This window comes from Thermobia domestica, chromosome 17 (assembly GCF_964235325.1).
Source record: "Thermobia domestica chromosome 17, izTheDome1.hap1.1, whole genome shotgun sequence".
In the NCBI taxonomy this organism is placed as follows: domain Eukaryota; kingdom Metazoa; phylum Arthropoda; class Insecta; order Zygentoma; family Lepismatidae; genus Thermobia; species Thermobia domestica.
The window spans coordinates 185481236-185508220 of NC_137470.1; the positions used below are offsets into that span (position 1 = coordinate 185481236).

Here is a 26985-nt window from a genome sequence, read left to right on the forward strand (position 1 = left end):
GTAAATGAATGCCTCCATTAAGAGACCTTCTCCAATTCTCCTCATTCCAACATCGTTTTTTTCTTTCTGGAGAAGAGAAGATCTTTCTTTTCACACTAAGTATATATTGAAATTGAAATATTTGAAAATGTTTCAACCTGGCCGAGATTCGAACCCGGGTCTGCCGAACCCAAGTTCAATATTCTAACCACTCACCTACAGCGTCACTTCACCTTTTATGTAAACTTTATAGTTAGTTATAATCGTTGCATGTAAGGCTATACAAGTACTATAATGAGAAGACGTTCCTTATGAGTGTCACAATGATTTACTCGAGATTTCCTTCTTTAAATCAAAAAAGAAGCTATGACGTTCGTCAATGAGCAAAATATCACAAACGTCCTTCATGTTGAGAGTACCTCATCGTTTATAATTGCTCCCGATTTACATTACTACTATTCTTACTCATCGTAACTTCTAATTCTAAAAAGGAAAAGCCGGCAGCATTTACGCCGATCCCAAGAGTTTCAGTATTCGCGCGCTACCCTAGCCAGCTGTTTGAAGTTGGTCATGTAAAATGTACAGAAAAATTGAGCAAGAGAACAGAACCTAATCGACCCCTAAAGGGCTTCTAACAAGTTCCCACTACTATTACTACTACCACTGCTATTATTATTATTATTATTATTATTATTATTATTATTATTATTATTACTTTTTCTATGGATCCGTATAATAAAACTGCAAGCTTATTTTAATGAAAAAAGCGTTACGAAAATTTAAAAAAAAATCCTTGGGCAGGGTTCGAACGCACGCCAAAAACTATTTTCACTATTAGAGTATTGCCCTAGTACGCTCGGCCAGGAAGGCTGATAGCAGTTGGCCTTAATTTCCGCTATATGTAGGTCATGACTCTTGATGTCTTATCTGTATCGGCCAATAAGTTCAGAGGATATCTGAAATTCTTGGAATCCGCGAATATGCAAGCCGGCAGACAGGCACGTAGCCAGGATTTCGTAATAGCGGGGATGAAATATTGAAATTATCACTCCAGGGGCTGGAACATTCTAAACTATTTTACTGGTAAAATATTTTGGTTCGTGTAGCCAGGATTTTGTTGTTGTTGTTGATTTTAGTTTAGCGTCCCTTTCAGCAGCGAGGCTATATGAGACGTGGACCTACTGATTAACGTGGAATCCGAACCACATGAGCCAGGATTTTGTAATGAGGGGGCGCGACATGAAATATTGTGGTTACCCACAAAAGGCTCGATCAATCTAAACCATTTTACTGACAACGTAACAATATTGGTTTGTTAGGACATTAAAATGAGGATATGTTAGTTAGTATTTTAGTAAACTATGAAGAAATCTTGAGTAAAAGGATATAAAACAATTGAAAAAGATATAGTCTTCCGAAGTCTTTCGAACACGGTTCTTCTTGTCTTTTCTTATTTTTTTGTCTTCGTTTAATGCCGTTAAGGGTAATGTGTTGAAAGCAGATTTAATAACAAAAAAAGAGGAACCATTAATATATTTTTTGGTTATAACAACTTGTCCTAAGGGACAATGGATATAAAATATAATGAAATCTTTTAATTACAAAAAAAAAATCAAGTCTTTAAGGAAAAGTTTAAAAATTAATAAAATTGGGTAATATAATGTGATTCGGGCAGACAGAGAAGGGAGAAGGAAAAAAATCACGGAGGCAGCCGAGACGTCAAAAGTAATTTTAAGTTAGCCATGTGAAAAGGAAAACAATCACTAACTTTTGGTGAGAGGTATACACATTTACCTGTAAGTTCAACTACTTCCTCTAATAGCCATCGTAGTTGATTTCCTAGCAACAATCATATTAGTAACTTGTAACTTAAATACTGTGCAAATAATAGCATTATGTACATGGTATAAATAAAATTATAACTAAGAATCTTGAGGTAAATTAGGGTTCCTTTACTTTTCACTTCTATAAAGAAATTAAAACCTGCCTCTCATGCGTTAATACAAAAGCATGAAATACGGTTTCTAAAGTCATCTACTAAACCTAACTCTAAATAATTAATTACACATTTTTATTAATCAATAGCAACGAGATCTCTTTTGGCAGTGAAAACATCCTGTCGCGAAATGGACTAGTGTTGCCGCGAAATTGAACATTTATTTAACAAGTGTCACTGGAACATATGTTTCCAGGCTCATATTGTTGGGGATTATTGGTATTTCTTAAGTTCTACCCGAGACTCTATCTGATCGTCATTTGTAGTCCATAGGATTAGCATTGAGCCAGATGCAATTCAGAATGCTCCGTTACAATAACATCCATTTTTAACTTGACTCCCCCCTCTTTCCCCCACACAAGGCTCTTCATAAGAAAGAGTAACCAAACGCTTGCTGTAGCATATTTGTAACACTGGTTCTTCTTTTTCTCGTTTCTTTTTGTTTCATCTTGCCTTAAAGTTTTTTCATTTCTGGTCTCGAAAGGGGGGGGGGTGCGGACCCCCGGACCCACCCCTTGGCTACGTGTCTGCGGCAGACATTATTTTCGCATCCTTTGAAATGCATCAACAGGTGTAGAAAAAGAAAGTTATATTTTTATCTTCCGCAACTACTAGTTTATTGTTTTATCTTTGTATAAGGAATTTGTAGTAAATTTGCAAATTATGGAACGCTTCTTGAAGATACACAGGTTCGAATCTCGACGTGGCAGCGCCGTAATTTAGATTTTTTTCGGGGACAAGCATTAATACACGTATTTGCGCCCCCTAGAAAAAACCGTTTTCCTAATTATTGGGGCCCCTCTTTCCACCCTTCTCTTATTCTTTATGGGTCCCCGGAGGTCTGCGGGGTCGTTACTTATGCCTCTGGACCCGTTCCATACACGGCAAATTAATTAAGGGGGCAATATTGACAAATCTGACAATAATATACGAAAATATATTATTTCTAGGGCCCCTAATAGTAGTTTGTTTTACTGAAATGGGCCCACGACTCATTTTTGTTTTATTTACCTTTTGTGTGCTATTCTGTTTATGTAATGTAGTGAACCTGTTTGATGTTTCACTTATAATTTCATGTTCGTGTCGTATATGGATTAAGACAATTTTGTCTTGAAGTGGGAACCCCTCGAACGGCGTAGAGCATCCCTGGAGGACAGTGGCGTTTTCAAGCTACGGCCCTGCATCGCGACAATCACTTTTTTTAATTCGAAGCTATCGTTTACATAATTGATTTTGTAATTCTGTTGTTCCTTTATTATTATTATTATTATTATTATTATTATTATTATTATTATTATTATTATTATTATTATTATTATTATTATTATTATTATTGCAAAGTCGAGACTTGGCTACATATTTTATATTTTATCAATTTTCTGATTGGATTTCAAGTTTTTCGTTGAAAAATCAACACACTCCACTTTATGGGGTTTGGAGGAGGGACATATTATCCTGTTGCTTTTAATTTGTTTACTTGCGCGCTACACCAAGCATGGATACTACATTTCACCTTTCTATACCTACGGGAAGTACAATAAAGGTTGTGATGATCATAAGAGAATAAGTGAATAAGTGGTTAGATCAATGAACTTTGCGTATTAACAACATTTAAAGTATCAGGTTGTCAGAAAAGTCATGACGTATTTCGGTAAAATATGGCAAATAATGGCTTGTGGATATACTAGAGTTATACGGATCATGCAACAGTTTTTCATGGATAGCTAAGATATTGAGCGTTTTGTGTAGTAATATTGCTCTTTTGTTTGGTTTTACAGATTTGATCAGAGATGGGGTGGGTCAAAAAAACTTGACCCATCACCCACCGCGACCCACTATGACCCATGATCCACCACCCACCTTGGCCCACTCTGACCCACTACCCACTATGACCCATTCCGACCCACCACCCACCATGAACCACTGACCCATCAAAACACATCGTCATCAACTCTGACACATGATCCACGTCCTCTTTTCTACCAACTAAAAAGATTATAATTGTAATAAAACCAGGTTGTCAAATTCTAATTAATCGGAGTTTGAATGTCTACGGTCAATCCCTCAAGCCCCGCTCTGTAACAATAATGATGGATCTGACCTTTAAGATATAAAATGGTAAAGTGTTTGTCATGGGTAAAATTACGATGAATTTCAATGAAATTATCATGGTCTAATTATTTTCTTGTTGAATTATCTATAATTTTCAGTGAAAAAACGGATGAAATTTGAAAGTCCCAAATCAAGACACGTAGACCAACATACAGAAGCTTACATTACAAATTTTATGTCTATTTTTCTCACAACTTTATGGGTTGATTGCCCTGTGCTTTAAGCACTCCATATAATAAACAAGCTTCAGCAATTATTATAAAGCGCATGGTAAGCATATATATGGATGTATGATGCGAAGCACTGAATTTTTTGTTGAGTTGAGTATATGAAACATGAACCTACGCCAATATCTAGTGGCCCGCTTGCGGGTAAATGTCGATCGTCAACATAAAGACGAGTCGAAGGATTGTCGCTAGTGTCCCACTGCCGGCAGGGATTCGTCGAGTCGAAACAAATATCTCGCGTCGAGATGTTGAAGTTACCACCGCGTAGCAGCGAGGACTTCGTTTTAGTCCGCGCTCCATCGAGAATCGCGAAGGGACTAACACGAACTATCGCCAGTCATGTGCATGCGGTTATTATTATATATTATTTTTTCCTGACGAATTGATCCTAAAGTGAGCTCCGGGAGTCAAGAATAACCTCTGCCTCAACGTCATGAAGTGAAAAATCTTGAGTGCAATAATTGTATGAATTTAGTTGGCAACTGTCGTCGATCATTAGAAACTGAGTATGGGAGAACTATGAAATAAAATAAATAGACACGCGTCATTTTGTTATAAAATTACATATCGAACGCTTTTTATCTTATCCCAAACAGTTATCGTCTCACATATACGGCTAAAAAAGGGGAATGCGGCGTAGGATCGAAACTGCGTAGCATCGAAACTGCGTACGATCGAAAAATTCAGCTCAAAACCTGTTTCGATCGTACGCAGTTTCGATCGTACGCAGTTTCGACGCTACGCAGTTTCGACGCTACGCAGTTTCGACCGTACGCAGTTTCGATCCTACGCAGTTGCCCTGAAATAATTTAAGTTTTAATCATGCGCTCAAAAAATATATATTTTTTTCTCTCTCTTTAATTTGTTTAACCTGTGCAGCTATAAATTAGGGTTATATCCATGGACTCCACACGACCTAAACTGCGTAGGATCGAAACTGCGTACGGTCGAAACTGCGTAGCGTCGAAACTGCGTACGATCGAAACTGCGTAGCGTCGAAACTGCGTAGGATCGAAACTGCGTACGGTCGAAACTGCGTAGCGTCGAAACTGCGTACGATCGAAACTGCGTACGATCGAAACTGCGTACGGTCGAAACTGCGTAGCGTCGAAACTGCGTAGGATCGAAACTGCGTAGGATCCACACTGCAGGTAGGATGGACAAGTTACAGGCGTATGGATTGAGAATCAATTATGATTTGTAATGATGACTATGTCAGAAGTGTAATACTAACTTTGAAACAGCTTCGACGGAATATAATGTAAAATAGTTATGTAATATGAAGAATTTAAAGTAATGAAGAATATGATGTATGATGAATATTGAAGGATAAGAATAATAATAATGTTTAACGAATATTTCGATTGTAAAGATATTATTTCTAAAGGCTATCAGAAAGTTAGAGAAACAAAAGTCAGATAAAGATTCATATGCTGTTCTGTGTGTACTTGTCTGCGTAATATGAATGAAAATTTATATGATTTTATGTACAGCTTAACGACCTAATCACCAGTTATTCATATGTATGTCAACAACGTTACAACATTGTACTTCGCTTTGGGAGTTTCTCATTTGTACGCTGAACCTCAAATCGATTTATAATTGGAACACGTACCCGTGGGAGTAGGAGCATTTCAATGTATTCCGTTACATTTCACAAAAATATTTTTAACAGTAAAAGATTCGAAATTAAACTACTATTCAAATAGAGAATAAAATTACGAAAGTTTACAACTATTACTGGAAATCAATGCTGTCATCCATTTTGAACATTTTAAAAGAACATAGTTTCTAATGTATTGAAATTTCATTTCTTATGAATAGTTTGAAACGTTGTAAATAGTTGTAAAGAACCTGCAGAAAATTCGTCAAAATCCTCCTACAATGGGGAAGCCGTGTTAGACATGGAGTTAGTGGATGCAGATGGTGGCATTGGAAAAGTCCGGGTCTCCCGAGCACAGTGGTGATATCAGAAACCGGGCCCCAGCCATGAGGCTCCAGAAAAATGGGGTCCCGAAGTTTTGGGCGCGGGTTCTTTCTATACGCCTATTAAACATGGAATTGTATGTGGGTGGTGAAGTTGGAAATGTTCGGGTCGTCTGAGCACAGTGTTAACGTCAGAAATTGGGCCCTTGTCTCAAAGGTCCAAAAATGGTGTCCCGAAATTTTGAGCTTGGCTTCAATATTTTTCTTTTAAGCATGGAGTTATTGGATACATATTGTGGTGTTGGAAAGCTCCGGAACCTGAGACTCCAGAAATGAGATCCCAAAAGTTTGGGTTCAGGTCTCTTTTATTTGCCTATTTAACATGGTGTTGTACTATAGTGTTAGCGTTTGAAAGGTCGGGGTCGATTAACGAAAGCGGTAATGTCAGAAATTGGGCCCTGGCCTCGAAGCTCCAGAAAATGTGGTTCCGAAATGTTGGGCTTGAGTCCACTCTATTTCTCGTTTCAGCATGGAGTTGTTTCATATAGATGGTGACGTTGGAAAGATCCGATACCCCTCAGCACAGTGGTGGTCAGGAACCGGGCCCCCAACATGGGGCCCCAGAAATGGTGTCACAATGTTTTGGGCATGAGCCCCTTCTATACGCCTATTAAACATGAATTGTTGTACGAAGGTGAAAAACTTGTATCTTCGTAAAAAAAAAAAAAAAAAAAAAAAAAAAAACTTGTATCTTACTTATAATTATTAGATAATAATCTCAGCTCCTAAACACGTATAAAAGATACCGAAGTTATATTTCAGCAAAAAACAATTACCATAAAACATCTCTTTGCATGTGTAATGACTGAAATGTATTATACTTTGCTTCCTTCCCAAATAAATAAATAAATAAATAAACGATTACAGTCGATAAGCGTAAATCTGGCAGAACCTATTTTCCGAAATCTAAAACAAATCACGCAGATTGTTTATTGCTTGTTCGAGATTGTCCACATTACATTTTCGGTCGCGATTGTCCACATCACATTTTCGGATTTTCATTGTATGTGATTAACTATACCATAACAGAAATTCCCGCTACGAACAAATTACACGTTAGGTATACGCCTATGTGTCTCGTCTCGAGGACTTCTGGGCCGCAGTGGCTTAGTGGCAGAGGGTTCACACATGCTGCGGGGCCCTGGTTCTATACCAACTTGCGCAAAGTGGGGTTTGTGGTGAACAAACACCGTGTGTGAGGGTTTTCTCGGAGTTTCCCTTTCCCACAACTCTTTCATTTCACCATTCCATTTATTCTCATCATCTGCGTCTCCTTTAGTCTACCCAGGATGACAGTCGGACATAAAACTTAAAGATTGCATTTTCATTTTCACATTTGGAGACCCTGTATCTGTGTTCCTTGAGTGCCCCAAATGCTAAATAATAATGGGTTGGAAGGCCCATGAAGTTTAGTACCTGATACACTCATTATCTCAACTTGCCCAAAAAGTTAAGGGCTCACGTTAAGTTAACGCTCCAAAACTTTGATTTTCACACCTTATTAACTATATTGGCCCAAAAGATGAAATTTGTTAGCCCATCGATCTTTATCTCGACTAGCCCAGAAAGTTGGGAGGCTCTGGTGAAGTTAGCCCCCAAATTTTCGGCGCCTATATCACATTAACTATGGGAGAACGAAAGCTGAAATTTGGTAGCCTATTCAGCCCGTAGGCAGTACTATGTAGGCCATTCATTCTCTGGACCAGCCCAGAAACTTTGGGGGGGGGGGGGGGGGTCACGTTAAATTAGAGCCCGAAATCTTTGGCGCGCATATCTCATTAACCCTTTCGGGACAAAATCGATTTTGGGGTTTTTGGTAGACTTTCAGTTAATGATTTATTGCCCAAACACTGTTATCCCGATTGATATCGTTTACGTCTTGTATTTTAGAAGAGGGACATGGCTATTTTTTGGTGTAAGTTAGATTGCAGTGTTGCTAACGGGAGGGATTATTGAAAAAATGTAGGAGTGAAATTTAAAAAAAAAAATCCCTAGCCGAATTTCATGATTTTTTCTAGCTGGGAACACCGAAGCCACAGGAGTTCAAGTCACCTAAAAAGAATTTTCTGGTATGTTGACAAGGTACAGTAAAAACCTGAAGTCGCTGGCTGCCATACAAATAAGTGCATGAGATGGCACGTTTGCTTTGGGTGGGTGGGTTCTTCTTCACAACTGCTGTCCTGATGTTTCTCACAACGCGTGGTTTCCTGGCTGGACTCCTTTCTTCACTCTCACGACTTGATCTTGACATTTAGGGCTGGTGCTTTTACAGCGCTATTACCCTTCCTACTGCACGCTTGATGATGTTGTTGCTGCTTGCCGCACACATTTTCACAATCACTGACTCATTGCATTTTGCATCGGGAAGTGCAAATATGTGACCTTCGCAATAAGGTGTCACTTTAACAGAAATACTAGCTGCTCACCACAACAACTTCCACAGCGGTGTACGTTACTCACTACTGGATTTACGGGCTACTGACTTCTGGTTCCTTCTTCTACGCTGTGCTCGTTATCAGCACTGTAAACCACCTTGGGTGAACTGATCTGTAGTATATGAAGGACTCAATGGGAGGGGTTACAATCCCCCCTCTTCGGTACGCCACTGCTTAGGTATATGACATATTTAAACGGGATGTGTTGAGTAATAGAAAAGATCTTTTCGCAAACTCTCTCTAGTGCATTTTCTATTTACAAATTGTGGTTAGGTCATTATTAGGTAACTAAATGTAGGCTCGGAAATATGTCTCCATCATGAGACATAACAAAATGGAACGACAGGGGCATCGTACAAAAAATATTTATCCACATCGCTGCATCACCGAAAATCACGAAAAAAGCACTTTGATGCATCTTAAGTACCATTTACTCTTATAAGCTTGAAAATTAATTTTACTAACAAGGGATGTATCTGGACTCGGACGGAAGAATCTAAATGAAACCATGTAGGTTATATAAATTATTGGACACAAAAACCGTGGGATCAGCCATTCCCATGTAAAAGTCTGTGTTTGCCGACAGGCGGCATCTTTGTGTTCGGATATGGGGTGAACTATTCATCTTGATACGCCTTTATAACTTTTAAGCGAATAGATATATAATGCTGGGATTTTGCACATACAAATATCAGCAGGGTGACATTTTCTGGCATACTTTTCAATACCACCAAATTAACAGTGTTGCCAACCCATCACAAAGTTATTTTTTTTAATGGCACTACGTCAGGTTATTATAAATTTCAAATCTACATTCAAAGCAAAAACAAACCAAACCAAACTTGTTGTTCATTGTTGCAAACCGAGGACGCTACAGCATCACCAATATTCAGGAACGCGAAAATTTTGGAGGCCTCTACAATGCTAATAACTGAAGTAAGACGGACGGAACAGTTGCAAGGAATTGAAAATTGCATTTCCAAGGACTATTTCGAAAAAAAAATAGTGCTTAGATACGTACCATGTCTAATTACGTAGATTCTTTTTAAAGGTTGTGAGGATCATAATACTGTTTACGGCAATTTGATAATTCAAACCGTTCTGGAGGTATAATAATTATTGTTAAAGTTACCAATATTTCCTAAAATAACTTAGTCCTAGTTGCGATAAATTTTGAAAATGACATTTTTCTTCCCGATCAAAATGTAATGTTGAAAAGCCTGTCAATAATTTTCAAAATGTACAAAATATTCCTCTCACACACAAATTCCACATAAAAGTTGTGCAATTCATATTTTCTTTTCTCAATTTAAAAAAGCATTACATTCACCACATTAATAAAATATTGTTCACGAAACCAGTCAATTAAAAAAATAATAAAATTTACAATATAATTAACCATATTTGCAGTGTAAAAAAACATATTTACAATATTTACCATAGCCAATTACATTCGGCATCATTGCTCATAATTAGGGATGCGCACGAGACGAGTCGAGACAGGATTTTCCTTACAATATTCGAGTCGAGACACGGCTCTTCTAATAGAGAAATATACATTTTTCGAGTCGAGACATCACTTTTACAGCACATTTTCGAGACGAGACAGCCACAAATCTTGTCTCGTGCGCATCCCTACTCATAATTCAAATACGTATTAAAGTAAAATAAATTGAAATGTCCCTTAATTTTTTTAAACATCCACATAAAATATACATTCACTAACATAATGAAAATGGCAATTTAACATTTCAATCGTAGACTTCAAAGCAGCAAAAGCAATTTTCTTTTAGGTGAATTTAGGCACCCCAAGTTTTGTAAACACGTTTCTTGCAACATGTGTTTTAGGGTTTGGGTACAAAACCTCGCGGCCAGAACCTCGCGGCGACAACCTCGCGGACCAAAACCTCGCCTGGCCAAAACCTCGCCTCCCAAAACCTCGCGGCCCAAAATCTCGCCAGGCCGAAACCTCGCCTGGCCAAAACCTCGAAGCCCAAAACCTCGCGGGACAAAATCTCGCCAGGCCAAAACCCCGCCTGGCCAAAACCTCGCCGCCCAAAACCTCGCGGGCCAAAATCTCGCGGGGCCAAAACCTCGCGGGCCAAAATCTCGCCGGGCCAAAACCTCGCGCCCCAAAATATCGCCATACCCAAAATCTCGCCTGACCAAAATGTAAATGTTCGAACAGATGATAAGGATGACGGTATAAAAGACGCTGTTTCAGAAGAAGTATCACGGGTATTTGACCAAGTCCCGCGATACCATATGAAAATTCTATTTCTGTATTAGAGGTTTTCAATGTGAAGGTAGGGCGACAAGATGTTTTTAAACTGGTTATAGAGAAAGAAAGTCTGCATAAGGAAAGTAATGACAACTAACGAGGTTAGTTTCGTGAACTTTGGAACATCCAAAAACTTAAAATTTTAACAAAAATCTAATAATATTTATGAAAGTATGAAATAATATATGAGTTTTTACGACGTCCCTTCATTATGTCCTATAGGTTAAAGGAGACGTAGATGACCAGGATGAAGGAAATGATCGAATAAAGAAAGTGGGAGGAAACGGGAATAACCCGAGAAAGCCCACGCACACGATGTTTTGTATATTACTATTACTATTATTATTATTATTATTATTATTATTATTATTATTATTATTATTATTATTATTATTATTATTATTATTATTATTATTATTATTATTATTTGTAATGTGGAATTGCATATTAGGAAACACATTGGGTAAATTTTAAAGAAAAGTTTCATTCGCGGCGAGGTTTTGTCCCGGCGAGATTTTGAGCGGCGAGGTTTTGGCCCGGCGAGGTTTTGGGCGGCGAGGTTTTGGCCACGCGAGGTTTTGGGCGGCGAGGTTTTGGCCACGCGAGGTTTTGGCCCGGCGAGATTTTGTCACGCGAGGTTTTGGCGGCGAGGTTTTGGCCACGCGAGGTTTTGGGCGGCGAGGTTTTGGCCACGCGAGGTTTTGGGCGGCGAGGTTTTGGCCACGCGAGGTTTTGGCCCGGCGAGCTTTTGTCCTGCGAGGTTTTGGCCGGCGAGATTTTGGGCGGCGATGTTTCGGCCGCGAGATTTTGTCCGTATACCGTGTTTTAGCTCCCCTGGATCCTATGACCAAGGGGAGAACCTCAAATCGCTTGTTGTCATGGACCTAATGTTTAAGTCTTTCATACTTAGTTATTTTCTCTTCTTTTGCCCTTACATCCATGTCATTTAGTTCAAACGTAATGATAATGTCAATTACATACAAACACAGTTATTCTCAACAATTAGGTCTTGTTTCAATTGTACATTCTCAATATCAAACTCTAGCTCTTTACCCCTCTGATAGCCTCTTAACGCGCAATGTCTTTCAATAATTTGAACAATCTGGTTATGCCTGACTATACGTCTGTTGGCATAGTGATTTCTGATGATAAGTGATTTGGAGATACGCTCAATTTTTTGAAATTCTTAAAACCCCACTTCCTCCCCCTCTTCCACATCGAATTTCCAAAAATCCTTCCTTAGTGGTACCCTACGTCATAAATTATACATACTGTGCACATTTCAAGTTCCTACCTTAAGCGATTTGGCCTGTACAAGGATCAGTCAGTCGGGGGGGGGGGGGGGGTTGTTCATGAAGAACACCAATGTAATGAATTTCTATAAAACTGCATATAAGACAAAACAACTGGAAGTTCCAAACAATAAGTAGAAGAGATTTAAATTCAAACAGATGTACTGATGCCATTAAAAATTAAAACAACATTACACTACTACAATTATCCATATTTACAGTGATTTCCATACACACACACATATATATATATACATATATACACACACACATATATATATATATATATATATATATATATATATATATATATATATATATATATATATATATATATATATAATGCCTGCCATACGTCCCGTAAAAAACGGGAGTCCCGATTTTGGACTCAAGTGTCCTGCGTCCCCATCAATTTAGACGGGACAGGCAAGTGTCCCGTATTTTAGTTCCGTCCCATTTCAGCTCTCAATATAAGCTTATCTATATCAATATGAGCAAGATGCAACGTTCATTGTTTAAGAAAAGAAAATTATGTTTCGTATAATAAATGAATAGCATTTCTTGTACTAATATTCTTTGTGAAAATCCATTAACAACTTTTTTTTTTTTGGTAAAGACAATTTTCTTGAGTCATCCTAGAATGGGTACTATTATGTCTATGTAGGACATTGTAGATTGATGATTTTTTCGTCTGCTAGATTCTTAAATAACATTATTTGGGTAGCATTTTCAAATAAAAATCTCATGTAAATGAAAAACACTCTACAGAAGCATAAAGTTTCCTGAGAACGCTTTAGATTGTTCGCTATTTCTTTGTATCCATTTCAAATATTGCAGTGAAAATGTTTCAAAATAATGTATTGCGTTGTAAAGTTCTTTAAGTGGGGGAAGAGATCGAAGGTGTCTTCTATTATCATGGAAAAAATATGACAGGCTATATATATATATATATATATATATATATATATATATATATATATATATATATATATATATATATATATTATAAAGTACTATATGAATGAAATTGAGTCGTATATTGTAATGTATGAATGAAAAAGGATATTAAAGTAATTTTTATATAGGGGAAAGTGGGATAGAAATGGGTAACTAAGGTTTGATGTGTTGTCAAAGTCAAGATTGGCAACAAAATGGAATGATGATCAGAACAATTACTCTTGACTTATAATTCGTGAATACTACAAAAATGTGATAGGTTCTGTCTATTGTTTTGCATATATGTTTTTCACAAAAAAGCAAATCACCCGGAAGTACCCTAATGGTGGGGTAAGACCAGGTGTACATGCTAATCGGGTTTCACCCCACATGTATCGAGTATGAAAAACGTGGCATCGCTAAACTAATACAATTTTATAGTTTATTTTATGTATGTATTAGTATGTTCATTTGTGTTACGTAAGTCCTCATGAAATGTGCAACAAGGAGTAATAACTACCTATTCAGTCACTAACAATCATTGCAATCCCGTCGACCACTGAAAGAAAAACTACAGTAAACACGATACAAGACGCTGACGGTTGTAGCAGCGGGGCGAAATGGCAGTTCCTTCTTTACGTGTTAAAGGCTGCCGAAAACATGAAAAAATGAATTCTAAAGGTCCATAGCTCCAAAACTATGGGATCTACTGTTGTCGAGTCAAGACTTCACTAAGGAACTAGTATGTGCTCTATCCAAAAATACATGTTTTATATTCCTAAGGTACTCACGCAACAATTTTTATGGAGGTAGTTGGAGAATACTTTATATCATAGGCCCGTAGTTAAACTCCCTCTATAAAAATTGTTGTGGAAGCACCTCAGGATTCTCACACACGCATTTTTGGATAGGGCACATACTAGTTTCTAAGTTAAGTCTTGACCCGACTGCGGTAGGTCCCATAGTTTTGGAGCTATGGACCTTTAAAATTCCTTTTTTCATGTTTTTGGCAGCCTATAACACGTAAACCGTCGCTTGTAGAGGGATAAATTCTTAAGGTCTTTTGAATTTGGCTAATCAGAGTGCTCCTTTAACCCGCGTATATGCGACGATAACCGTTCGGGATAAAATCTGCTCGCCATGTAGACCTAATTTTATTACAAAATGACGACTGTCTATTTACTTTATTTTATAGTTCTTCCATATTCACTTTCAAATGATCGGCGCCAGTTGCCATCTAATAAAGTTGATGCGTTTGTTGCTTCTAGTACACAACCACTTTGAAAAAAGAAGCAATAAATGCATCAAATGTGGGAGATGAATTTAGAACACCAAAATGGTACATGCCTAGCACATCTTGTGCTGTTAGGGTTTCTTCAGAAACATTTTGTAAAACAATTGAAAACACATCGCGCGGTTTGTATTTTGAAATTTTGCGTATACTTGGATTTGTTTAAGTATTTCTTTCTACTGTGTTTGCCTGTAGCTTCAGTTCATAAGCCTTTATAATTAGATACCCAACATATTTGGCAATCACGCAGAAAACAACACCGAAGATTCTACACTTGTATTAACACACAGGCTGTGTGTCATTTCAACTAGCGGCATTTGACACACAACTCCAAACGGAGAGTGAGTTGTTCTAACCACTTGTTTGTGTTATATTTTAACACAATCGTGCTAACACATAGGCATGTCGTTGAAATAATACAACGATTTTTTACAGATAGGCACTTCCAGTAGAACTACAAGGATTAAATTTGGCAAAGTTTTTAGCCTCCTGGGACTATATAGAAAATTTCCAAAAGTGAATATTTTCCATTTTTAGCAGCTTTAAAGAGACAAAAAACTGTGTAATTTAAATAGACTTTTTGGATGTACAAAATCTCATATTTTAGGTACCGTAATTGAAATCGGAATAAAAACTAAGAATTTTGGTATGTTAGTAGGTTTATGAGGCGCGAGGCCGTAGGATGAGAAATTTTGTATCTGGCGACAAATTCCCACCTACTTAAAACTAAACTGATTATATAAACATTCAATTTTGCCAATTGCCAAGTTCATAAAGAAATTGAAAATCACAGCAACTGGGTAAGTAAGAAAATGCTAATCCAAATGTCAATTGAAAGAAACGGAAGTCTTTTAAGTAAATATTGGCAACAACGCATTCTAATTTTCCAACTTGGTCAAAAGTTAGCAGGGTTGGAAAAAATACAGTTTTTTTTAAAAAAAAAAGAACAAAACGCGTGTTTAAAACATGAAAAAAGTGTTTAAAATGTTTTAAAGATGTTTTAAAAAAACACACAAAAAAGTACATGTTTTAAACATTTTGAACAGTTTAAAATATTATTTTAAACATATTTCAAAATTGTGTAATCACGTATTTATTAAGACTTTTTGCTCTTTCAACCGATCTTTTCATTTATTTTATTCTCTTTAAGACTACACAGTGTTGGGTACAGAACATTTCCGTATAGATTAGTAATTTTGAACTTATTTCATATAACGACCCCTTTTATTACACCCTCTTGCCAGCGACTCTCATACAGTAAGTATTTTCTTGGATATAGTAAACTTTTAAGGTAGATTTTAAAATTTACCAACTATAGAGGTTTCACACAATCTATCAATATACATGGCAAAACAAAAGTCCTCACCATCCTTGTGCGTTGACAACGGGTTGAGGGAGAATGATGAATCTTGGAAGTGGTCTGACACATCAGATGGTGCTATCAAGCATCATGGCGAACATCTGTGCTTAGTATTCGAAATTTCAAATGCAAATGGTGTCATGTTACATGAGGGCTAGAATTTTACCAGAAATGCTGTTGTGCGGTTATTTTAACCATAAAGAAAATCATTTCGAGTTACCGCTTCTAAAAGTTTTGTAGTTATGCCTTTAGGGGCTAAGCTAGCGTTTCGTGGAGGCGGGTGAGATTTTTGTTGCAAAATTTGATTACTATTTCATAACACTGGTGCTAATAAAATTATTTTATAATACTAGTGCTACGTTTTCGAAAAGTAATGTTTGAAGCACACTTCATATTGTGCTAACTTTATATTTTCTGCAAGTCTATGTAATTGGTTGTTTTTTGAGTCAAAAATTTATTGACGAAAGGTAATATTTGGGACGTTCAGAGCACAATAGATCCAAATCCATTTTCAATAAACTTCAGTTTTCCTCAGCAAATGAATTCTATTTCAAAAAATAATACTTCGCAGTCAAGAATCCGAAACAAATGTAACTAAAACCATGCGAAAAGGCGTGGGATAGTTTCATATGACACCCGCTAGTAAGGGCGTCAGTGGAACAGGAGGGCAACCACCCTCATCCGCACCCTGCATTTCAGATTTTGGGGACGGTAAGACAGTTTTAGAAATCTTTTGATAAGCAAAGTCCAACAGAATAAGCCTGAGGTAATTATACCGAATAAATACGAAGAACATACAGATGATTAAAACTGGGAAGTTGCTTAGGTCCAATTTCCTGAATTTTAAGCAGGCCCGAAACTCGAAAGTAGAGCTACCTTTGAAATCCTTGGGTAAAAAAAATATACAAGAAAGCAATATAGGCCTATAGCTCCTTACGGCCAATGATCAAAATCCGTATTTATTCGGTGCAAGGACTTCAATTTTTAAATGTTGGACTTTGCTAAGCAAAATGTTTCTAAATCTGCATTACTGCCCCCAAAAATCTGAAATTCAGGGTAGAAGACGGATGATTTCTAAACGAACGCCCCTATCTAGCGGCACTCATACAAAATTCTAGATTCCTTTTTTTCAGGTAGTTTTTCTTTCTTTCATCTCGGATTCGTGGTTGTGAAAATATGACATTTTACGTCGATGTATTCTTTTGAACACATTCTGCATTTATGTAACGTAATTATGCATCATTGACTATGACATTCGGAGCTTGACTTGTTAATCATTCCAACGCTGCAACATACACAATACAAGTATAATGTTAATATCTTAAATGTATGAGCAAGGAGGGGGAAGGGAAAATTAGCCCTCCTCCCCATTCCGTCAACGCCCTTGTCTAGCGGTTGTCCTATGAAACTCTAGTCCATACGCTTTCCCGTGGTTTTTGTTTCATTTATTTCATACCCTATGCTACGAAGATATTACGTTTGCTGAGCAAAAGTGAACCTTTCTGAAAATGAACTTGGATCCCTTGTGCTCTAAATGTTGAGTTGAAGCCAAATTTATCCTGCAACCCAAGTTTGTTCGAAACATATAAAATTAGTTTGTTTAGTTTGATTGATTACAACTTGCATCAGTAGCAAGGCTATATGAGACAGGGCTTTTTGTTTAAAGTGGGATCTGACCCACTAATTTTGAAATTTTACGTGGGATCGCAGTCAAAATCTATACAGCAAATTCCGACGCCTCGTGTCTCTATCCTCAAAAATCAATGTTAAAAGACTGAATATTGCACCCTGTAGCATGGTACATACATACAAACAAACAAAATTGAGATCAAATTGTCCCAGACCTTGACGTTCAGCACTAACGTTATAATAAGTATCACACTTGGTTAGTTACACGATCGACTGCCATACCTTGCGTTTCTCACCTGGTCTCTTCATACAAGCTATGCCAAGTTGTAAAGTTTCAAAGAAAATTTAGAACTGTGGTGGGGAAGAGGTACGAAATAAAATTTTCATAATATAATGTAAAAGATATTGTTGATACAAAATTAATTGTTACCTGAAGTTTCCAGTTGCATCTCAGCCACACCACTGACGTTAGATTCATCAGAAGCAATTTTCGGATCAACATTTTTACCATTTGTTTGGGTTTCCATTTTTACCAAGCATTGTATTTTTCATAATGATTTTCGTTCTTGGAGCTAAACCACCCATTTCTTTCTTACACGTTTTGCAACAAACTCGTTTGATCGTTTACTTACCTGATTGAGTTTGAGTTACTCTAATAAATTTGTACCAAATCATGTCCTTTTCTTCACGTATAACCCATGTTAAACGATTCCATGTTGTACGGAGACAGAACTAACATGTACTGTACAAACGAATGCTTGCGATATTTTAATTTCAGAACCTCAACGTCGCAATGAATATAACACAACAGTTTGTTTCCGTGATAACTATTTTATTTATTTTTTAATATCAGTTCTATAAGTAGTCCAACCTTCGACTACTACACTTTCTCGCAAGTTAACTGAGAAGCATTTAAACAATACAATATACGTTAAAAATAAGGAGGAAAAGAGACAAAATAAATTGTAGATCACCACATTGACCTGCTGTAGCCACGAGAAATCAAACCATTCACATGGGAAGAAAATAGTCTTCTGATTGGGGAGCACTTTTGGACAGTTCTCTTGCTCTGGAAGATTTTTTTTTTTTTTTTTTTACGAACATAAAATAAAATGCAAATAAACATATGTTTAAGACAAGTCTTCAAAATACACGTGTTTAAAACAAAATGTTTAAAACATAAACAAAATTTGTTTTAAACAAAATCAATTGTTTAAAAAAAAGTTTTAATCATTTGTTTTAAATATTTTGTTTTAAACAAAACAACCCTGGAAGTTAGTAAATTTGGGACGAAGCCCAAACTAGCAAAAACTTGAACTAATTACATGAACCTTCGATTGTGCCACCTGCAAAGTCTATAAAAGAAGTGACAATTCACAGTAACTAGGTAACTAAGAAAATGTTAAGCTAAGTCAATTGAACTTAACGGCAATCTTCTGAACAAGGAATTTGCCAACTTGATCAGAAGTAGTGGCTTTTGGGGGGAGGCTTCTCCTTTCTCCCTGCTGAGACAAGACTTAGTTTTTTTGGTCCTCCTGAATAAGTCATAGTCCCCCAAGAAAAACTTCCTGGGTACACCCCTGTATGATTATTTAATTATATTTGTCACTATTTTATTTGTCAGTTTCGTTTCTATGCAGTTTCGATCGTACGCAGTTTCGATCGTACGCAGTTTCGATCCTACGCAGTTTCGACGCTACGCAGTTTCGATCGTACGCAGTTTCGATCCTACGCAGTTTCGACGCTACGCAGTTTCGACCGTACGCAGTTTCGATCCTACGCAGTTTCGACGCTACGCAGTTTCGGTCGTATACAGTTTTGATCCTACTCCGGTTTTTCCCTATATAACCTCAAAAAATTACTATTACTTAATATTCTGTGATTATAAAATAATTGTTTTTTTATTGCTTGATCATATGACCTTATCTGTTTTCGATCCTACGCCGGTTTTAGTTTCGATCGTACGCAGTTTCGATCGTACGCAGTTTCGATCGTACGCAGTTTCGGTCGTACGCAGTTTCGATCGTACGCAGTTTCGATCGTACGCAGTTTCGACGCTACGCAGTTTCGATCCTACGCATGTAACCCTAAAAAAGCACTTTGATTGACCAAATTAAAAAATCTCAACGATCTATCCCTTTACAAGCGACGTCTCCTTTATTGCCTCCGTGGCAAAGTACTTTTTTGGTACTTTTTTTAGTGTTTTCTAGACTCACCTTAATGTAGACAAATCACACATATAGGCGATTTAACATATTTTGGGGCAGTAATTTTGTGGTTCATTGGCGTTTTGTCGCGTCAGAAGATGCTGTCTACAATGTAATGAGCAGAGAGGGTCAGTGGGTCAGAGTGCGTCATAGTGAGTGGTGGGTCACGGTAGGTGGTGCGTCGTAGCGGGTCACGGTCACGGGTCACGGTTCACGGGTCATGGGTCTGGCTATCTCAGGATTAGTGACGGGTAAATTCCCGGGAAGATATTTTTCGGGAATATTCCCGGGAAGATTTCCAAAATGGGAATTTATCCGGGAATTTATGTTCAATCAGAAAGAAAATTTCCTTCTATTACTATATTATGATTTCAAAGTTGAATTAATTTTTATATCACAGCATATTATTACTGTTGTCCACAGAGAATTCTTTAAAATGCATATTCTGAACGCTGCTATGCTACTTTGTTAGCACTTTATTATATTTAGAGAGTACGCATAAATGCATATTTATTTACAATATGTTCTATCAATTAAATATGCGTGAAATATTATATAGTAAGACCTAATACTTTTAAACTACTAAACAGTTTGAATTTTTATGTAAGTGGATTTGATCAACTTGACTCTATTACTGATATTATAACACATTAAATTTATAAATGTTATTAACCAATTAGAATGGGTAAATGCTAGAAGATACATGTCTCACCATTTTATCAACATTTGAGCATACATATTTATGTTCACAAAATTATCTTTATATTTTAGCACGTAACATTGCCATACACGACCTTTTATTCTACCTATTTCTTAAAATTCCATACGATAATTCACATGTAAGAGAAGTCCAAGTACTTCAGAAATTCGAGTCAGATAGAGGAGACAGACCGACATCTATTACTAATGGTGGTTCAGGGTTTATTAATAGTACTTCATCTCTATTTCTACATAATTCTAAATTACTTTACAAAATGGTTCTTTTTCATCGTTTTTAAATTAGTACTTTGCTAATTTCGGCTGTTCTTTAGCATTGGGGGCCAGCTTTTGCGCCTACTGTTTTGCGATATTCTATTCCGATGCGGTTGTTTTATGGTTTCATACGTTAAATTACGTTACAACATTAAATTCAGACAGCGCTGCAGAGCGAGCGTTAGCGAATGAAGGTGGGTTAGAGCCCCGCATGGCACGTTGCTTTCTATCTTCGTTGCCAACAATTCACTTTCTTTTCTTACATAAATCACTTCCACTTACCTTTCCGTTTTCTATAAATCCCTTACTGCCCTAAAAAAAGGTATTCGATACTTTCTTGACTACTTGAAAGATCACTCTCAACTCATTTTCTCCGTAAATCATCCTACTTTTTGCTAGTTTTGGCCCCCCAATTCTAAACAGTTATCTTACTTTTTAGTACAAATGGAAATTTAACTTTAAAAAATGATATTATTAGTTATATAAAGTGCCGTCAAATAATTTTAAATTTTTTAACCTCCAAATTCTTTAAAACCTAGAAGTAAATCATAATATATTAAAATTAAGTAATTAGTCATATGGTTCTTATAATTTGGAAGATAAAAAAAAGAAATGGAAATAAATTCCTTCCCGGGAATTTATAGGCTAGGGAAAAAACCGGGAATATTCCCATTTTTTAAAATTCCTTCCCACCGGGAATATTCCCACTGCCCATCACTACTCAGGATAAGAGAAAAGGGAGAGTTTTATGCTACAACCATTCCGTCTTTGCTTTTTCCCGGTGTAAACCAATGTATCTTGGTAGATGATTTTATTGCGGTGATAAACCCTCGTGATTTTCTCACCCTTTCACCTCCTTGTCATTCTTTAGTGGAGCTGGTGCGCGCTCTGAAGTTACAAGATGCGCTGATTACATCTAATTCTAAGCATGCAATGACATTCCGCGGCCCCACGACTAAGAGGAGACTTGACAGAGACTATGTTACGGCCCATTTATGTACTGCAGCGCTACACGTCTTAGCTTTACCCGTACCTATGTCAGATCACGCAGTAATAGAAGTAGCCTTTAAGCTCCCTTTTTTATTCCTGCTGCACGCGGCCCTTCCTTTTGGAAGATTAATAATGTAGTGATGTCAGGTGAGGAAGTGGTGGAAGCTTTTTCCACGCGTTTTGAGTACTGCGTTGAATGCAACAAAATTATCCGACTGTTGGAGCATGTTGGCTTCTTTATTGTGAACATATACGTAGTTTCTTTCAATGACGTGGTAAACAGGACCGTCAGTTACACGACTTTTTTTTTACTGTACACTTTGTGAACATTGGGCGACACCACCGTCTCTTGTCAATCACGCCAGTATTCACGAACTTAAATGTCGGATGAGACAGATTGACTCTCACGCCTCTTTTCAAGCTTATTTTTCAGAGAACTTCTATCATTGTTTTCCGGAGGATACCTCCTCCCTGTATCACGTGGACCTCCTGTTACGACAACGGAGTTCGACCTTCATCGACTCCATTGTTTTTGCGGATGGCACTACTAATACAGATTCGCTTAAAATATTACAGGAATTCACTCAGTACTATAACGTATTTGCGAGTGCTCAGCCTATGGATTATACTTCAGTACCAGAATTTTTTTTTCGCAATACCCCAGAAGCTGACGGCACGCGACGGTCATAATTTGATGCGCCCAATTACATATCTTCTGTTCTTTGACGTGCCAAGGGTCGCAGTGCACCAGGGGCTGATGGTTTGAGCATTTCTTTTTACCGACGTTATTGGCCTATTCTCAGTGCGACTCTTGTATCGATCTTTAACTCTTTGTTGTCGGGGGATTTTCCCCCCCATAATACGGCTATCGTTGTGCATTACGAAATCGCCTACTGCACGCGTGGTTACTGATTACCGACCCATTTCTTTATTACAAGTAGACCTTAAATTATTCACGAAGGTTCTTAGAGCCAGATTACGTCCTATTATTCAACGATATATCAGTTTTTTTCAGGCGGCACTTCATGAGACGCGTAACACACAGTACACCCTTCGCTCTCTCCGGGATCTTTTCGCATATTTCCATTCTCGTCAGGTTCTCGCAGGAGCCCTAGCAGTAGATCTGGCTAAGGCTTATGACAGCGTGGATCATGGTTTCCTTCGCTTAACGCTTGAAGCGTGGGACTTTCCGTTGGCTTTCTGTCAAGTAATTTCCAACCTTTACGCTACAGCAAATTTCCGTATTCAAATTAATGGCCATTTATCTCCCGTTATTTCGTTACAGCGTGGCTTGCATCAAAGGTGATGTCTCTCCGCCACGTTATTCGCTTTAGTCTTAGACCCGCTTCTTAATCGTTTGTCTCCTTCTGGACCATCTCTTTTTCGCAGCCAAAACATCTTTGGGTTTGTCCACGATCTAACCATTACCGGAGTGGATTCTGCTGCTATCCAGGGAGTTTTTCCTGTTTTACAGCGATATTCTCGTTGATCTGGCCTTCATTATAACGACAGAAAAACTCACGTGTTACAGTTTAATGGCTTTCAGTTATCTGTGAGAGTTCCTGGTACCCCGTGTCTGCCGCATGTCACTTCCTTAACAATCTTGGGCATTCCCTTTAAGTCACACCCTACCCCGCAGTATGACGAGATTTGGTCCCCTCTTTTCACACAGGTCCTCCGTTTGTTCTATTCCCAGCGTTTTCGTCGGCTCCATTTATTACGCCGTATTCAATTTATCAATATTTTTGTTACAACCAAACTGTGGTACCAGGCGCGAGTTTACCTATTACCGGAGGTATACGCCAAACGGTTCGAATCTTTGTTTCTTTGGCATATCTGGCGCGGTTTTTATTTCCATATTCCATATTTGGTGGGTTAGGATTAGTTAATATCCGCTTAAAATGTCAAACTTAGTACATGTTAGATTCCTTTCACTGCGCTTACTTCTGCAGCTTCTTTCACTCATAACTGGATCAGTTGTTTCTGGTCGAACTATGAGTACCCTTTGAATCCCCCCTTTATCCAACTTGCAGCCCGGTGTCCGGCGTATGTCCAGACTTTCATCCGCTAATGGACCTATTCAGGGATGATCATAAACCCCCACCTTCACACCTCACGTTCGTTATATTGTGCCCTCCTAACGTTAACTTATCCTCAAACGCGGCTGCGCGTAGTACATCATTTTCCAGAAGTCATTTGGCAGTAAGTGTGGGTTAGTATCTCGGCTTTTGTACTACCTTCGTACATGCAAACCACCTGGTTCCAGGTTGTACATCAGATTATTCCTACTCGTGCGCGATTATTTGATATTCAACGCGTCCCTGATGCGTAATGTGATAACTGAAAGCAAGATGACACTTTGGCTCATCATTATACACAATGCGTTGGAGCTCCCCCTATTTGGCATGCTTTACAGGTATTGTTAAGACTCATTACTCGCCGTCCTCCCTTTCAGTTTACAGTGGAGCACTTGTTATTTCCTGATTTTCATTTTTCCCCCACACTAAGCTTCAGGCAGTGCTTTTTCTTGTAGCATGCACTCTTACACATTTCCAGCGCTATGTGCTCTTGTTGGATGCGTGCACTTATTCTGACTTTTTGAGACGTACACGTCGAAAGCTCTACTCCCCGGAGCTGGACCGGCAATATTTCAGCCGGTTTTTAGAAGTGGTCTTACAATAAACTCTTCGCTTTACTTTCTAAAGAGCATAGTCACACTATTATTATTCTTTATATTATTATTTTACTTTATTATTCTTATTGCTTCTTTTTATTATGTATTGATTAAGTTGAATTGCCTTATTGTTCATGATGTTCTAGGTTAATTTTTCTACAAGGCCTAATTCAGTTGTTTGCTAGTTATATACAATAAAACTTCAGCAGTTAGCGCATTGAACTTTTATTTGGTGGACCCGGGTTTGAATCCCGGCGAGGCTGAAACTTTTTCAAGTGTTTGTGTTTCAATTTCAATTTCAATGCATACTCAGTGTGACAAGCAAGATCTTCTCTCCTCCAGAAAGAAAAAAAGATGTTGGAATGAGGAGAATTGGATAAGGACTCTCAATGGAGGCAATCATTTACAAAGTTATTTCCAGCAGTTGTTCTAGGTTTGATATTTTCAGCTACTTTAAGCACTTTCTGATTCATATGTGATCTGTGTTTTTATTTCTTTGAATATACACTATATAATGAAAAAATACATTACATACACAACAATATTGAGATTAACATATGATGTTCATTGGACAACACGCTCTGAACCAGAGAGATTGATCTCAGAATGAAGAAATGTTTCGTGCGTCATCAACTCACAATTTTACTTGTATACAGACTTGACTCAGTGGTACCAACTGCTTTCGGTGCCGAGAAAAGTTACGTGCACGTTGGATTGCATCTGTCTAGGCGTTCTCACAATTGCAAAAGACCTGAACCCCGAGTAATGGAATTAGAGCACTTAGGGGTAGATACCTTTGTGGCTGGGTGTACCTTATGTGCTCTGGTACGTAAGAATGCCCACACAGTAATTCGTTGGATGTCTGTTTATTTATGTCAATTTAGTCTATATGTATTGAAGGTTTACATGTTGCATCTCACTACACTTCATTAGTTTCTTTTTTCTTTTTTCAGGTGTGACGTCCTGGACCAGAACTGGCTACAAAACAGAGTCCGTAACGCCAAATTTAAGAAACAATATAAAAATGGAATCCTTTTATTAATTGCTTGGTTGGTACTGCGAATGTATTGAACAATTAGTCGAGACAAATGTTGTGTGCTTAATCGCAGTACATTCGCAGTCATGTTCTAAAACGCAAATTGTCTACCAAATTGTCCTGTAAAATACGCTCTTTTCTTTACGTTTAACATTGAAGAGTTAGTGATTTAACTCAAGTGCTTATTTTACATGTTTTCAACCACGAAAATGCATCACAAGAACCTGAGCCCGTAAGTGCCATTGTTAATTAGGCCTGACACTGTGTGGATTGCATCCGCTTCTTCGTTTGCCACCAGAACAGATTTACTGCTCTCGCGTTGGCATCATTTCAGCAGAGAGGGTTGCTCTGCCTTCTTCTCAACGCAATAAAAGCAAAACGGCCTCAAAAAGAGAAAGATTGTTTGGGCGTTTCGGTATCTGAAGCAGGATTGAAAGAAGGTGTTGAAGCAAACACAAGATGAAAGAGGCATGGCCAAATGGAGAGAAAGATAAAAAAGTAAGGAAAGAAATGCGACAAATTGCCCGCGAACTTGACGACTCTTTCAGGGAGCCCTCCCAGATACAACGAGGACTCAACTGAAATATTACCACTCTCTGCTGACTCATAACTGAATCTAACAGATGATTGAACATTCTGTAATCTGTACATTTGGCCGTTGCTGTCCGAATTTTAAAAACTATATCAATGTAAACTTCTTTCGCTGATTATGTGTTATTCAATTATTATATTAAAAAAACTCAATCACGCAAATAGAACTTATGAGATTGTAATACTAGAGTGTTCGTTACTCCACACGATAATTTTTGAATCATGTTTTTCTAATTGATAATGGAGTCTACCCGTTAACATCTTCATGGGTAACGGTGTTATCCATATTCCGTAAAAAGTCTATAACATTCCCTAGCTTCTATGCAACCTGTGTAGTGACAAGAAAATGTAGGTTGCCTATACAAGGATATGTAATGTTTCTTACTGCAATTATCTCGGTCGATTTCAGTAATGAAGTTAATCTGTTAAGAGTCTTCATCCCGACGAAATTAAAATACCGCTAATTTTACAGTAATTATGTGATATCTTCAAATAGATAAAAGATAATCGAAATGTGGAACAAGAGCGCCCTAGACAATATTATTTTGCGTAAGGTACCGTTATCACAAGTCACCTAGTGGCTTTCCGTTTTCAGCTGTTTAGAAACGCGAAAATAAATGCCGATTTTCAAAATGGCTCGAAATCGAAAGCAGATAAGTGAGTCGTGATAACGAATTATCATGTAAAATAATATTGTCTAGGGCGCTCTTGTTCCATATTTCAATTATCTTTTATCTATTTGAAGATATCACATAATTACTGTAAAATTAGCGGTATTTTAATTTCGCCGGGATGAAGACTCTTTACACATTAACGGATAAACGTGTCTTATATCCGTCCGTTAGTCCAAACGGTAACTCTTTATCGATAACGAACGATTTGTTTAATTATATTTTTTTTTCGTGGCAATTATCTCAGATATGTTCGTTAATCTGGTCAATCCGTTTGAGATCTTTACGGGTGACAGTGAGTTACGCCCAACCATTACTTC

General features: G+C 37.6%; 1 long non-coding RNA gene across 1 annotated transcript in view; it reads left to right on the top strand.

The window, feature by feature from the left end:
- Positions 1–26475, top strand: part of LOC145673871 (uncharacterized) — a 44026-nt gene extending 17551 nt beyond the window's left edge. Inside the window, exon 3 of the long non-coding RNA XR_014128836.1 lies at positions 25321–26475. This is a non-coding gene — a long non-coding RNA (uncharacterized LOC145673871). The remainder of the gene's footprint in view (positions 1–25320) is intronic.
- The last annotated feature ends 510 nt before the right edge of the window (positions 26476–26985 follow it).